Source organism: Aquila chrysaetos, chromosome 17 (assembly GCF_900496995.4).
Source record: "Aquila chrysaetos chrysaetos chromosome 17, bAquChr1.4, whole genome shotgun sequence".
NCBI classification, from domain to species: domain Eukaryota; kingdom Metazoa; phylum Chordata; class Aves; order Accipitriformes; family Accipitridae; genus Aquila; species Aquila chrysaetos.
This window is the reverse complement of record NC_044020.1, coordinates 26,968,886-26,982,693: the sequence shown is the minus strand read 5'-3', so window position 1 is coordinate 26,982,693 and position 13,808 is coordinate 26,968,886.

Genomic DNA, 13,808 nt, shown 5'->3' with positions numbered 1-13,808 from the left:
GAACTGTTGGAAGTAGAGGGTAAAGTGCATAGTTAAGTCTTTGAAGTGATAGTAACTGGTGTGAGCAAATGAGTTTGAAATTCTGTGTATGGTTACCCTTCTGTTCCTTTCCCTGAAGAGGGACTAAGAAATACAACAAAGTAAGTATCCAACTAAGACATTGTCCTTTCTTTGATGGAGGAACATTAGTTTCCAGCAAACTGTCTCAGGGACTTCCAGAGCTATAGGTGGTTGTTATTACAATTAGTAACTGATAGAAAAGCCTCACAGTTTTTGAATCCACATAAATTCAGCATCCAGATGTATTGTTGCAGACTCCATACCTTTTTTTGTTTGTTTTTGAACCTGACATCTTCAAGCTTCGTTTGGTTCTTGTTAATCTTTTTATGAAAATATTTTAAGAAGTCGAACAGCTGTTCCCTGTATTCCTTGCAGTTTTTTAGACATCTGTCACATCACCGTTTAATCTTCCCTTTTTCTAGGCTGAAAAATCCTTAGTTGGTTCAGTTGTTCCTCATTAAGAAGTTGTCACAGATTTGTCAGTCCTTGTTACCCATTTCTGTAGCTTTAAAAATTTTACTCTATAACCTTTTTGAGATGAGGGGGTCAGAAGATTGTGTAATAATGGTATGTTCTGTTTTATTTCATATCTTCCATAGTATATATATGTATATTTCCATATAATCCCAACATCTGTTTTGTTTTCTTAGCCATTGTTGAGCACTGAGATGCATTTTCTTAGAACTCTATACTGTAACTTGGAGATTTTTTTTTCCTCAGTGGTATCAGCTAGTTCAGGGCCACCAAAATTTATATATAATTAGGGTTATATAATTAGGGTTATATATTATATATAATTTATCTATAATTAGGTGGGGTTTTTTGTTTTGTATGCGTCACTTTGGGGTTTTTTTGTATCAAGCTTCACCTACCATTTTGTCTCCCCATCACTCAGTATCACCAGGTTCCTATGCAGTTCTTCTCACTATCTTTTTACTACACAGGTAGGTTAATGTGATCAGTAAAGTGTATGATCACAATATTTACCTCCTTTTTCAGTATGTTGAATACCATTTTACCTAGGACAAAGGCTTGTGGGACTTGATGAGTTATTTCCCTTTAAAGCAGACCATTCATTCTTGGCAACCTGTTACTGTCCATTTTGTTATGCTGTTCTGTAATCTCTGTGATCAACATAATGGCTTGAGACATCTACCAATATGTTCCACATAACAAAAGATTATGGTTTGGAAACATCCCTACTCTCCTGCACTGTGAACACACAAAAATTTTCTTAAATCTGTTTGCAATATCCTTATTTCTTCCAATTGATGCTCTTATAAATTTCATCTCCTACAGGCTCCTCTTTCAGATTACCTGCTACTGAGGTATTCAGAAATGAATACATATTTTATGCCTTTACTTTAGAGATCCTTAAACTTTGTTGTTGTCTGTGTTGTTAAGTTTTACATTTAACTTGCCAGTCGGGGTTTTTTTTCCACTGCTTCTGACGCCGACCATTGGAGGTAAGATGGCATCCTTGAAAAAGTTTACTTTGTTGCCTAACGATGCTTGGGGAAGTTTTGTTCTCTCTAAGGTCTTGGTAATGTTTAATTTTGCTTACTTTTATTTTTTAGTATTTTTTTTCTTAACTAGGAATTTTCGTAACATCTAGCAAATCAATTTAAAAGATCATGTTGTTAAAAATATTTCCACTGCATTTATTTTACTATATAGGTGAGAGAGACTAAATGAAACAAACAAACAAAAAAACCCCTCATGCCAGTGGGCAGTTCATTTTCTTCCAAAAATATGTGAATTTTCCAGGTTTATTGGTTAATTAAAATTTTAAAGAAAAATAAAGTCTGCTGTTTTATTTGCTATTTTACAAGAAGAAGAGATGGCTGAGTTACTAAGTTGTGATAATGTAATGCCGTCTCTTTCTCCAACTTTCAAAACTCAGAAAAGCCTAATAAAAGTCTTGCAGATATTAGTGAGCTTTGGATCAGAAGCGTGTAGGCAAAGTTCAACTTTTTTTGTTCAAAAATCAGAAATTACTGCAATTAAACATTGCAGTAGCTAATGAAAGACAACTTTGACGTAAAATTTAATACTTCTTAAAGTTAGGGTGTTTGCATGGTACAAGAAAGATGTTTAAAGGGTATCTCCAACTTAATCAAAACATGCGGAGAAACAAAGCAAATTTTCAGTTAAAAAAACCCAGCAGAGCATCATAAATCCAAAAGGAGTAAACAGACCTTAAAAAATAATTTCTTAGTGTTATTCTGGCTCAAGTTTGACCCTTCACTAAATTTTTTCATCTGTTGACTTGAGGAAAATTAACCTCTGAATTGAACTAATCAGAATTAGGACTATTACATTACTAAATTTTGTATTTGGTTGGGTAAAAGACATTCTATTTATATCATCACAAGTCATTAAATTCTATACAAATAAAAGAAATGTCTGCTGGAATAGTGCAAATCTTCATGTGTAAAGTTGGTATAAATAATATGGATTTGAAGGAGTTCAATTAGTAAATTGCTGCTGTTACTTTGGCAAGTTGCATAAGCAAGTAGTGGAGACTCAAGTTAGTAATATTAAAGAGATTTCTGCTCTTGTAAATATAGCCATTTCAAATACTGAAATTTCATTATAGAATGAGAAAAAGTAATAATTCTCTTTCTATTCTGTTTCATATTTCTGTGAGGATCTTGATATATCTCTTCAAATGAATTCTTTTTAGAACACTTTCTTAGAACCAGTTTTTAGCTGCTTGTGTTAAACCGAAGATAGTGTTTCGTATCAAATTCAATTTAGAGGACATTAACCTCAAAACTTCGCAGTGTAGACAGATACATTACATAATCACAAATTTAATTTACAAATCAACAAGGCAAACTATTCATAGACAAAGGGGCAAACAGATTTTAAAATGGAAAAAATAGTTTCTGAATGGGAAAAAAAGCAGTTTCTGAATGGATAAACTGCACTTCATTAAGACTTCCTGGTTTTCCTGCTGCAAGGGCAAAGTTAAGTTTTATTTGCATCTTTTAGTGAAATATTATTAGTATTTTCTTCTTATCTAATGTTACTTTAGTAATGTTAATAAATAAAAGCACTTAATGAAGGAAGCCAGGTCAGTTCTGATTTTCCTACTGTAATTGTACTGTTCTCTATTTGCTTCTCATATACCTCCACATTTATTTCCTGAGGATACTGTGCTCATTCCCAGCCCTGTAATACAACAAAAATGTACTTCAAATTCTTGAAGCAAGGAAATATTCTGTATGAATGAGGGAGAAATTTAATGTTAAGTCTGTTCCAGTAAATTGTATGTGTGATTTTTGTCATACCATGTTGCAATTATTAATGGAGTGAAATGCTTTTCAGATGGCAGCACACAGAACCTGGAAAATTGAATATCTAGCAGACATTCTACTCAGTTAAAGGCTGATGATGCACTGGGAGTATGAGGAGTACTTCAGGTGATCATTTAATCAGGATAGATACTTCTTTTTGCAAGCAGAGTTTTATTTAAATATGAATTTATTTAAAGGTTGGTTTAGCTTATTGTTTAGTTAACTTTATTAAATAGATTATTGCTACTGTTCTCGTAAGTTCCTGTTGCTACAGATATATATCTGTGCCTATTTTTGCATGATTCTTTGAATCCTTTTTTAGGACTTCAGCATACTTTCTGTTGGTTTAAATACTTTTTCAAATATACTGTCATATTCTTTTCTAGATTTATTACAAGAGTTATTAAATGGGACTGCATTACACAGCCACACACCTTACTGATTGTATGTACTACCTGCATTTTATGCGGTCAGCTTCAGAAAGATAGTCCTTACTGCAGTTTAAAGCCATAGTTCTTGACTAATTACCAGCCAGAAGAATTGATCAAAATATATACAGGTGACTAGTCATGAAAAGGGAGTGCCATATGCATATATATTTGTCCCAGGTCTAGAGAAATATGCACTAGTTACTTCACTGATGTATAGAGAGTGAGTATTTGCCAGTCAGGAGAGGAGGACCTTACTGTTAGAATTTTTCTTGCTATTGATACTCTAAATGAGAAATGTAGTGCTGCTTAGCAAAATTATAGTGAACTCTCACCCTGAGAAATCTAATTCCTGTGGCTTCTTATTAGCAATCCTAATTCTGCACAGAAGAAACCACAAAAATCTTGTCTGTAGAAGAAACCACGGAAAATAAACAGCAGCCACTAGACGTCATAGTAGAAATTGCACAATTGCAGTTAACATAGCTAAAGATACTCATGCTGAGCTCCAAAAACTAATAGCCCCCTTCTTTCTGTCCTTAGAAAAGATGGATAAGGGTAAGTAATTCTTTTGTAATAATACATGATCTAATCTAATTATGCCATTTTGCAATAATAGAAGAGAGTGGAAATGTTGAGGATCCAGATACATCATCATCACACCAACTTGAAACAAAACAGCACTCCAGTATGTGCTCTGGGTTTCTTAACAGAATATTTGCTGTTAGAGTGGTGGTGTTTGAAATATGTTAAAAAAGAAAGAGTACTGTAAGTACTAGCTATCTATTGATGACACAGCATATAAAAATGAAAATTATTTGGCTTTGAGCTTTATTAAATTTTCTATGACCTTTTCCATCAATACAATTTAAGAGTTAATTCATACCACTTCCTTGATTGAAAATGCTAGGAAGGAAGTGAAGATTGGAAAACACTGCATATACAGGAAAAATTGACAAAAAGAAACTGCCAGTTACATAAAGATATTACCATTTTTTTCAAACAGAAGATTTTCTTGGTAATATTAAAATATTAGTTGGTGTTTTAATGCTGTCACTGGCAATTGAGTGATGAGAGATTGCAACATAGACATCATGAAAATTGGTTAAAATACTTGAGACCAATGACACTGCTCTGGAATCGGGATGAGTGAGGAGATTAGTGAAAAGATGGATGAGAAAACAGGAAAACTGGTGAACAGTTTAATGCTGTAGTATATGAGAAAACTCAGTTAAAAGAAACTGCGCAGACAATAATTAGCGTTTGATTATTTTACCCGTTTGCTACTCAGCAGTGTCCAGCAAACCATCTGGCTGGAAAATGCTCTCTGTCTTACATGTGCAGAAGGATCCACTGTCATTCCCAGGTTTATGCTCCTGCTGGGATTACAGTCTGAAGCAATGAAAAGTTTGAGTTGTGAGTTCTTGGGAGATTTACGTCTCCCTGTATCTGTAGTTATCCGAATCCAGCTCAGAGATCTGAGTACTAAGTCTAGATTCAGGATAACTGAAATTGCAGTGGATCAGTTTTTTAGCCTACCACTGCATATATGAGCATGTAATGTGTAAGTGTAGATGCATATACATGCACATAAATGAAAGTGCAATTTTCAAAGCCATCTATTTAGCTCCTGTTGACTTTAAAAAAAAAAAAAAAAAAAAAAAAGGCCTTCTGGAAGGATGGCCAGCAACAGAGTTCATTCCGACAGAGATCATAAGCTTTTTTCTACAAAGAAAATGTTTTTCATTGAAAGCTTAAATGACTGAAAAATGAGAGATTCTGCCAAGGCTAGCCAAGTGTTATACAGCTGGTGTAGAGCTGGGAAATAGCTTATTTCTTCAATGAACTGCACTAAGGCATGCTCTAAAGGCTCTTAGCTTTTCTACTTTTGAGACCTTAGTAGGATGTATAACAGTTCTTACAAAACTGAGAGCATTAGTCATGCATGGTTCAACAAGTAAGTCTGGCGTTGTATACTTATGTATGTTTAAAAGGAATATAATATGTGAAAACCTAACCCCTGAGTGAACCCAAAATTTCATCTGGTATCTCTCGCTGTTGTTTTTTGTTTTGTTCCACTCCCCTCCCCAGTAAGCTTTACATAGATTGTCCATATCAAATGACGGAAGAAAACATGAAGAGTTAGTCACAAACAGAGGGAAAAGGTTGTAAACTCTTTTCTTTCCAGACCTATGTTACATTCTAAGATCTGGAAAGAATAGGAAACAGATCTAAACAATCAACAAATGGCGGTACAGTAAAAATGCAAGAATCTTTTTTTAACAGATTTGAAATGAGAAGTAAATGAAAAATCTCTAAAGCTTTCAGAAAGCCACCAAATTAACATGAGTGCTAATATTATTCGTAGGAAAAAGTTTCTGTTACATAATGTATACTTTAATTTTAAAAGCTGAAGAACGCTTTGTTCTCATTTAAAAAGTGTTTGCTTACTGCACACTTTTAGTTAGCAAAATTGTGTGCGGACATGAAAAATATAGATAAAGGACTTGTGTTCCCTGAAAACTATTAACACACAATGTGGAGTTAACAAAACAGCAGGTTTTTTTCATTCCTACTTGCCAATACTAGTATGATAAGGCATTGTTAGCATTTCGTATAGAATATACCTATAGTTTTCTGTAAGATGATGGGATAGAATTTCACTGATACAAGGGTTAGTGGCAAGATTTGTCTTAGACAAGGGAAAAGAGATTTCATGCTAGTTAACTAAATCATCTCTGTTTTCAGATACCTAACCAAGAAACAGAATGGAAAAAAATAGAAAAATAATTAAGTAAATAATAATTGATGAAAAATCAGAAACAGCAAATCATGGCTGTATGAAAATCTGAGTAAATTATGAAGTAATAATTGATACTTCTAATTTTTGCACTTTTGAGCCTCTTGAGAGATAATCGATGAACAAAATAGAGCAGAGGTCACTGAGGTTCTGGTCATGATTATGGACACTGTTGGCTGCAGCCATGATTTGAAAGTGAAAATGTCCACAGTGATGTGACCACTCTCCCTAAACCGGGGAAGCGGCATGTACCAAGGTCAAGACAATGGAAGGCAACAGTTTCTGTAACTTCTCTTTCACTCTGAAATAAGTCAGCCCCTGTTATTCTGTAGTTTACAGGGTGCATTGATTCATTAGTATTCTGCAAAGATGTCATGGTTTGTCGCACACCTGTTATAATCTTTCCCTTGCCCATTCCTGATGTAGTTGTTTATACCTGCCAGTTTGACAAGAAATTACATGTTCCGCACAGGCTTAGTTAACACAGAAGGACACTTGAGAGACTTGCTCCTCTTACAGTCTGGATTCTTTTTTGAGACATTGAACAGAAATCTTCAAGTTTCTTCCTGCATGATTATATTCAAGACCCAGGTTGTGCAGAGATGGAAGAATCACAGGCTACCAAATGGGCATGTAATTCAAGTTATGTTCCACGTTGGAATAAATTAAGCACAAAAAGTGAATAGTATAGAAGAAAAGAGGATCTAGCAGCAATGTTCTCCTGCATTGCAATTTTCTTTCCTCTCTTCCTGATAAAACTCAAGTTTTGCATTGTATACCTTCAGGAAGCAAAGGATTTTGCATTCTCACTGAAGACAAAAGCCCTTGTCATATTAAGTCTGGAATACAGCATCGGTTTTAAATTTAGCCTGTCTATAAATAAGCTACAGAACTGTGAAATAATTCGGTTTATGAGGAAATGCATCAGAGTGGAGCAGAAAAAAGCCTCTGTTAGACATAAGTAAGGCTGAAAAGATTTTAAAGAAATAGTACACATTTTTCTCTTCTGGAAATGCGATTTGTGCTAAAGAAAATACATTTTGCATTTCTGTCAGATAAAACCCATATGCTCCGAAGTTACTAATCTATAGCTCAACATACCAAAGGCTTGGGGAAAAAGAAAGGCCTCAACTTCCTTCTCCAGTGCCTTAGTAAGTGCTAGAAGACTGTTTAATTGTCATATTTCAGTACAGAAGATCAGCTTATTAGAGAAACCTAATGAACAATAAAAGTGTACCAAGTTTGGCCAGCACAGTAAATAACTTCTCTCTAGTTATTCTAGTATTATTTGTTAGTAAGATGGACTGTTGAAGATGCCTGTATAACAATCATTTTCCAAGGGTTTAGTGACCTGCCTTACTATGAATTTAAATGTTTGTTCAGTTGCATTGTGTGTATTAATTCATATGTTTCAGTTTACTGGAAAATTTCATAGTTTATAACTAGCTACTCTAGGATTAAATATTGGATTGTTCTATGGAAGGTAAATGACAAGAGAAAGTATTTCAGTAATGCTAGCATCTCTGCTTAAAAATCACTTTGTACAATAGGTCTCTAGCATATGAGACTTACTGTATTCGGATATTATGATGCAGTTATAGAAAAGACGTCATAGATAAATGAATTAATGGCATTCAAACTTATCCTACGATGATGCAATTTTGCAATAAAATTCCCAGTCTCCCTCCTATGTCACCTAACCACAAACTGTCACCTAAGCCACATTGAACAGAAGTGTTGAGCTCCTGCTGCATCCTTTCCCTAAATGGGACAATTAGCTTTGTTCTTTCTACCTTCTCCAAGCTCAACTTGTGAAATTCAAAGGAATTTAGATTTGAAAACTTCAGCTGCTTTTATTTTGGTTGAAACTGGCAAGAGATTCAGTGTGTTACTGTGAAGAGAATGCAGGAATGCAAGATAGGTAATATGGGCACTGTGACTGTGCAAGCCTTACTTGCATAGGAAACAAGCAAGTCACAGTGATCTGTGGACATAGCAGAAATATCATATCTTCTCTAGCCCAGGTCTCTAAAAACTTAAGACACATTAGGAAGCACTTTTGTATAATAGTAACTACATAGAACACTTCGCTGATAAAGTCAGTAAGCAGCATGATAATATGTTAAACCTAGTGAAAGACAGTGCATGCTATAAATAATAATGACACCTATCAAGTAGAAGTTGTAGCCACTGAAATAAAAGAGCTGAGACAAGTACAGACAGATGGGGAAAAGCTTATAGCCAGTTTGACACTTCCTCAAAAAACATTAAGAAATTACATAGCTCAGTAACACGTTACCCAATACCTTATGCTTGGATCTGATTGTCCTCTGTCAAAAAATTCTAAAGTAGAGGGGCATTTTGGAGATAAGAAAGAAAAAAAAGTTTGAATCTCAGAAAAAAATAGTTTGTGCAATGGTGTAGAACAGTGGAGACCATGATTGCATATCCTTGGTCTGCCACAGATTTCATGTCTGACCACAAGAGCATTCTTAGCTTTCTCCACTTTAATTTCCAGTCTGCAAAATGAGAGTAAATCTGTAGCAAATAATATAAACAAATACTTAGATTAGATCTATTCCTACTTTCTATGCTCACTTGAAATTTGAAGACACTATTTCACAGCACTACTGTCAAATCATAAGATTAAATAATTGCATCAATTTATAAAGACAGCTAAAGTGGAAGAACTGACTAGAACAAAATAAATATACTGAAGATTTTATGTTACCATAGAATGATATAAAGATACATAAGATAAATTGATAGCTACAATGAGCAATGGCAAAAAGACCTCTTTATTGTCTCTTACAGCATACTTATACATTACTAAAACAGGAGCGCGTGCTGGGATGTTTGCCAGTCCTCAGAACACGTAAAGGTAAACACACTCCACACGCATACTGGTGACTGTCTTCAGCCACATCTTCCCAGGCACACACCAGGCAATCCTCCGACCTGACCTGGTAAAACTAGTTCTTCAAAGGCTTGGCAAACATGCAGCACAACAAGTTCTAACATTCACTCTTGATTCAAATGCCAGGTGTTCCGAGCTGCTCCCACAACAATGGACTTCAAGTTGTATTGGACAACTGGTAGGCCCAAATATCTCAGCTAATACGCATACATTGAGCCATTACAAGTCTCATATTATTTGGACTTACTAGTTCTGTAGTTCTTATGGGCATCCTCTCAGGTTTGCAGAGACTTATTTAAGACCCTTCTGTGCCATGTGATAACACCAACTGCTTCTGAAATGCAGCCAACCTTGAAAGTAGAGCAGTTGCATTCATATAGAATTGCAGTCTAAATTAGGCCCGGTTTGGGCTAGCTCAGGTGTCTCCAGTCACTCAAGCTTTCTACAAATCGTATAGCTGAGAACATAGACAAAGTGAATGGGCCATCTTATTTATTCTCTGATAACGTAAGATGGAAGAAAATGGAAATGGAAGCCAATATGCTTAAAATTGTAGAAGGAAAGCTTTGAAAACAACACGTAATGTAAGGAAATAGAATCTTTGAGAAGGTTTAATAAAATCTAAAATAATTTCTTTATATGGTTAATGAGAATCTGTTGAACTACTTTGGGCATGGTGTGAAAATTATTATGTAAATGATGTTTCAGGGCTTAAGCCAATTCTTAAGACCACCATCTGATAAATCACTAAAGCATGTTACCATGTATGGTTTCATTCAAGGCAATGGAACTATTCATGCTTAAAGATGATAGGCACTTAAGTGCTTTACGGCTCAGGAGCTGATAGTTCAATGGTAGAAAGATAATACAACTATGGGCAGGTTTTCTGGAAGGTGTCTATTACATCTTTCTTTTACTTTCCCCTAAAACAAATAGTATAAGTTACTGTCAAAGGCAGGATATTACGATAGATGGACAACTGGTCTGATCCAATGGGTAGTTCATGTTATATTTTCCTATAACTAGAAATTTTTCAGTGCTGGTTTTATTATTCCTTTTTCTGCAGTGCATAGAGGAAAAAGAATTATGAGCCCTATCTTCTGCATGATCTGTTTGACCTCTCTAAAAATAGAAGATGTGTATCCACTAGGAAATGTAAATTATTATAAATGTAAATGCTAGGAACAGACAATGGAGATTACATTTTTTTAAACATTATGTAGCATCCAGGTTTATTTAAGTAGATGGGAAAATCATTTCATTCTTCAGCAATGATGTCACTAAGCTTGTAGCCCAAATGGTGTTCTCATTCTTGGCAAGTAACATTAAACAAAGAATGTATGGTTTTCAAATGCTGCTCAGATTCAGTAAAAAGCATTTATGCAAACAAAAGCTGTTGTTGTGTCTGGAAACTGTTGTTTATCTTTAGAATGGAGCCATGTTAATAGTTTTAATATGCTAAAACGTGAGGTCCTAGATGCACAGAATAATCAAATTCTGATCATCTGACTAAATAGTGCTGTCATACTGTGACCTGAATTAGGACTATGTGCAAGAGAAAGAGAAGATTCAAATGCTGAAGCCTCAGGCCCTGAGTAAGTTGTGCACAAATTAGATACCATAGAAGTCTCTTTTATTCTTGCTTTCCATGGGAAATATAGTTGTGTTTCTAAGTTTTAGCTGTGTTTTCTTGAATGTCTAGAGAAAATATATGTATAATACATATAATAGTCATTATGCTGCATCAATATACAAGTTTACTGATCTGATTAAACTGATGTCTGTCTTTTCTGGAATCTTCAAGGAGATGTACATTGAAGAGACGTCGTGAGTTTTGGTTCAAAGTGGTTAATGTCTACATCCAAAATCATTGAAGTTAATAGTGGCATCTTGGTGCTTTTGGTGTCCTCTGTTTTCTGATGGGTGCTTATAATTTTATCACAGGTTATGATGGTATTGAGTGGGAATATATAGAATTATCTTCATATTTATTTTACAGAGAATAAACAAGGACTGAAACTTTTTAGTTGAAAATAGTATCCCTAATAGTAGATATGAATATACAAATAGATATGAAGTAGAATGAGCAGCGTATTCTTGTGATGATTTACTTGACTGCCAACATGAATTTTCAGGTTTAGCTTTTCTGTTTTTACCTAAACATTTATATTTCATTATAGAACAGTGTATAGTGCCATTTTTGCATGGGGCTGTCCTTTTGTGCTTGGGATGGAGGTCATTCCAATGAGGATGACAGCACTGGAACAGGTTGTCCAGAGCGGTTGTTGAGTCTCCATCCTTGAAGGTAAATCAGAAGCTGTCTGGACCTGGTCCTGGGCTCTTAGGGAATGTCCAGATGGTCTCCAGAGGCCCCTTCCAACTGTAACCATCCTGTGATTCTGCAATTTCATTTCTTGCCTCTAAAAAAAGAAGTGAATATATGTGTTGGTGTTTAGATGAAGAATTCTGTTCTTCATTCAGAGCTACCTTTGTGAAGATACTCAATATGTCACAGTGAAAAACTTTTAAAGTTTCCAATGCAGAAAAGTTAATATGGTTCTTGATTTTCTTCATTGTCCTTCAGTTTTCCTCTACCTATTAGTTGTCAGGGGGAGAGGAAGCAAATGACTTCACTGTACTCGATGTGTCTCTGGTCCTGATAAGGACTGAGAAGAAGAACAGGGGGACAGCCTGATCCCTCCTAATTGGTGAGTGCAATCAAATAGACAGTATGAGACTCTAGCCTTTTGGGGAAAAGTGTATATGTATGTGTCATTTTATCTGGATGGCTCCCCTAATAAGTTGGCACTCCTTAACCAATTTCAGTCACATTTAACTGAATGGGAAAGGTCTCAGCGAGAAGTTCCCATAAGTCTGAATATAGGTAATGGAGAAGGATTCATTAAAGGTCTAGTTGAAGAAAACCCTGCAGCTGTATTCATCACCAAAAAAACTACATGGGAGAAAAAAAATCTTAATTCTTCAGCCACAGGAAACACTTCAACTGGAGTTTGTATCTTTTTAACCATCTTTTTGAAACAATGATGGGGGAAAAAACCACCAGGAACCAAGTGTTATTATTGATGTTTTAGTGTGACTTGTCTTAATATTTACCTAGTGTCCAGGAAAAATGATGAGAAGAAAACAAGAAAGGAAGTGGAAGATTGGAGGAGAAAAGAAGTGGCAGCTATATGAAGTAGATTTTTTTTTCATTTAAAATGTTCATCTATGTATCTAAGCATCTTTTCATCTCAGTGTCACTGTGACACTGTGACATTCAGTGCAACAAAGAAGGAGCATCTGTATATCAGCTACGTACCATACCATTGTAAAGCACAACCTCCAGACCATTTGGATAACTATAATTATCAAGGTAAGATATTATAAGCCATTTCTGAAATAATATACAAGCAAAATAGATTGTTAGTTTCCATAGGTTGGTTTCTCATTGCTTTCATTTGTTCTTCCATGTTATTAAATTAGTCTTAAAAGGTCTTGGACAGAGGAAAGAGAAAGGAAAAACATAACAAAAAAGGAGAAAAAGCAAAGGGGAAAAAAAAGGTTAAATGAATACTGTAATAAAAGTAACAGCTGTCCACTGAGGAAAAAAAACCTCCTATGGAGTAAAATTCTATGCAAAACCAGGAAGTTTTAATCCCTTCTGGGAAGAGTTTAGGGTTCCAAAACTTACTCAGTAGTGTTTCCAAAATTTATTCAGTACTGTTTTTGTGGACAGAGTTAATCATTCTATGTTCATAATGAAGCCACCCATATATACATATGAAATGTAGGTTTTCCAAAGACTCAGAAATTATACATTCTTGGTAGTTGTAGGGAAGCAGAACCAATATTTTTCTATCATTTAAATAGGAGAAAGCACTTCAAGCTGCATAAATAGTACCAATAGACTGCAATTGAAGCAGTCCTATGGGACAGAGAAGGGAAGGTACCATTGTTTGGGAGGTAGGGAAGGTGGTTGTTTGTCCTCTGCTGCTGTGAGACATGCTCCCTCCCAGTTGAGGCAGAATATCCCAGGTTATTTTGGAATATGAAGAGCAAATCCACGACTCAGTGGATTCCCACTTTCTCAAGAGTATGGAAACTATATCACTTAAAATTTGAGGCAGCCATGGAGTTGTGTAGATGCCCCACAACTTGCCATTTAAAATTGGGGGGGGGAATCCATCTTTTGTTCATCTTTTCAAATGACATGTTTTTTCTTACTTAATGACAGAATCCAAGATCTAGTTGCTTATTTTTAGTTGTTATAGTCAGCCTATTACATACAAAAATGTATATTT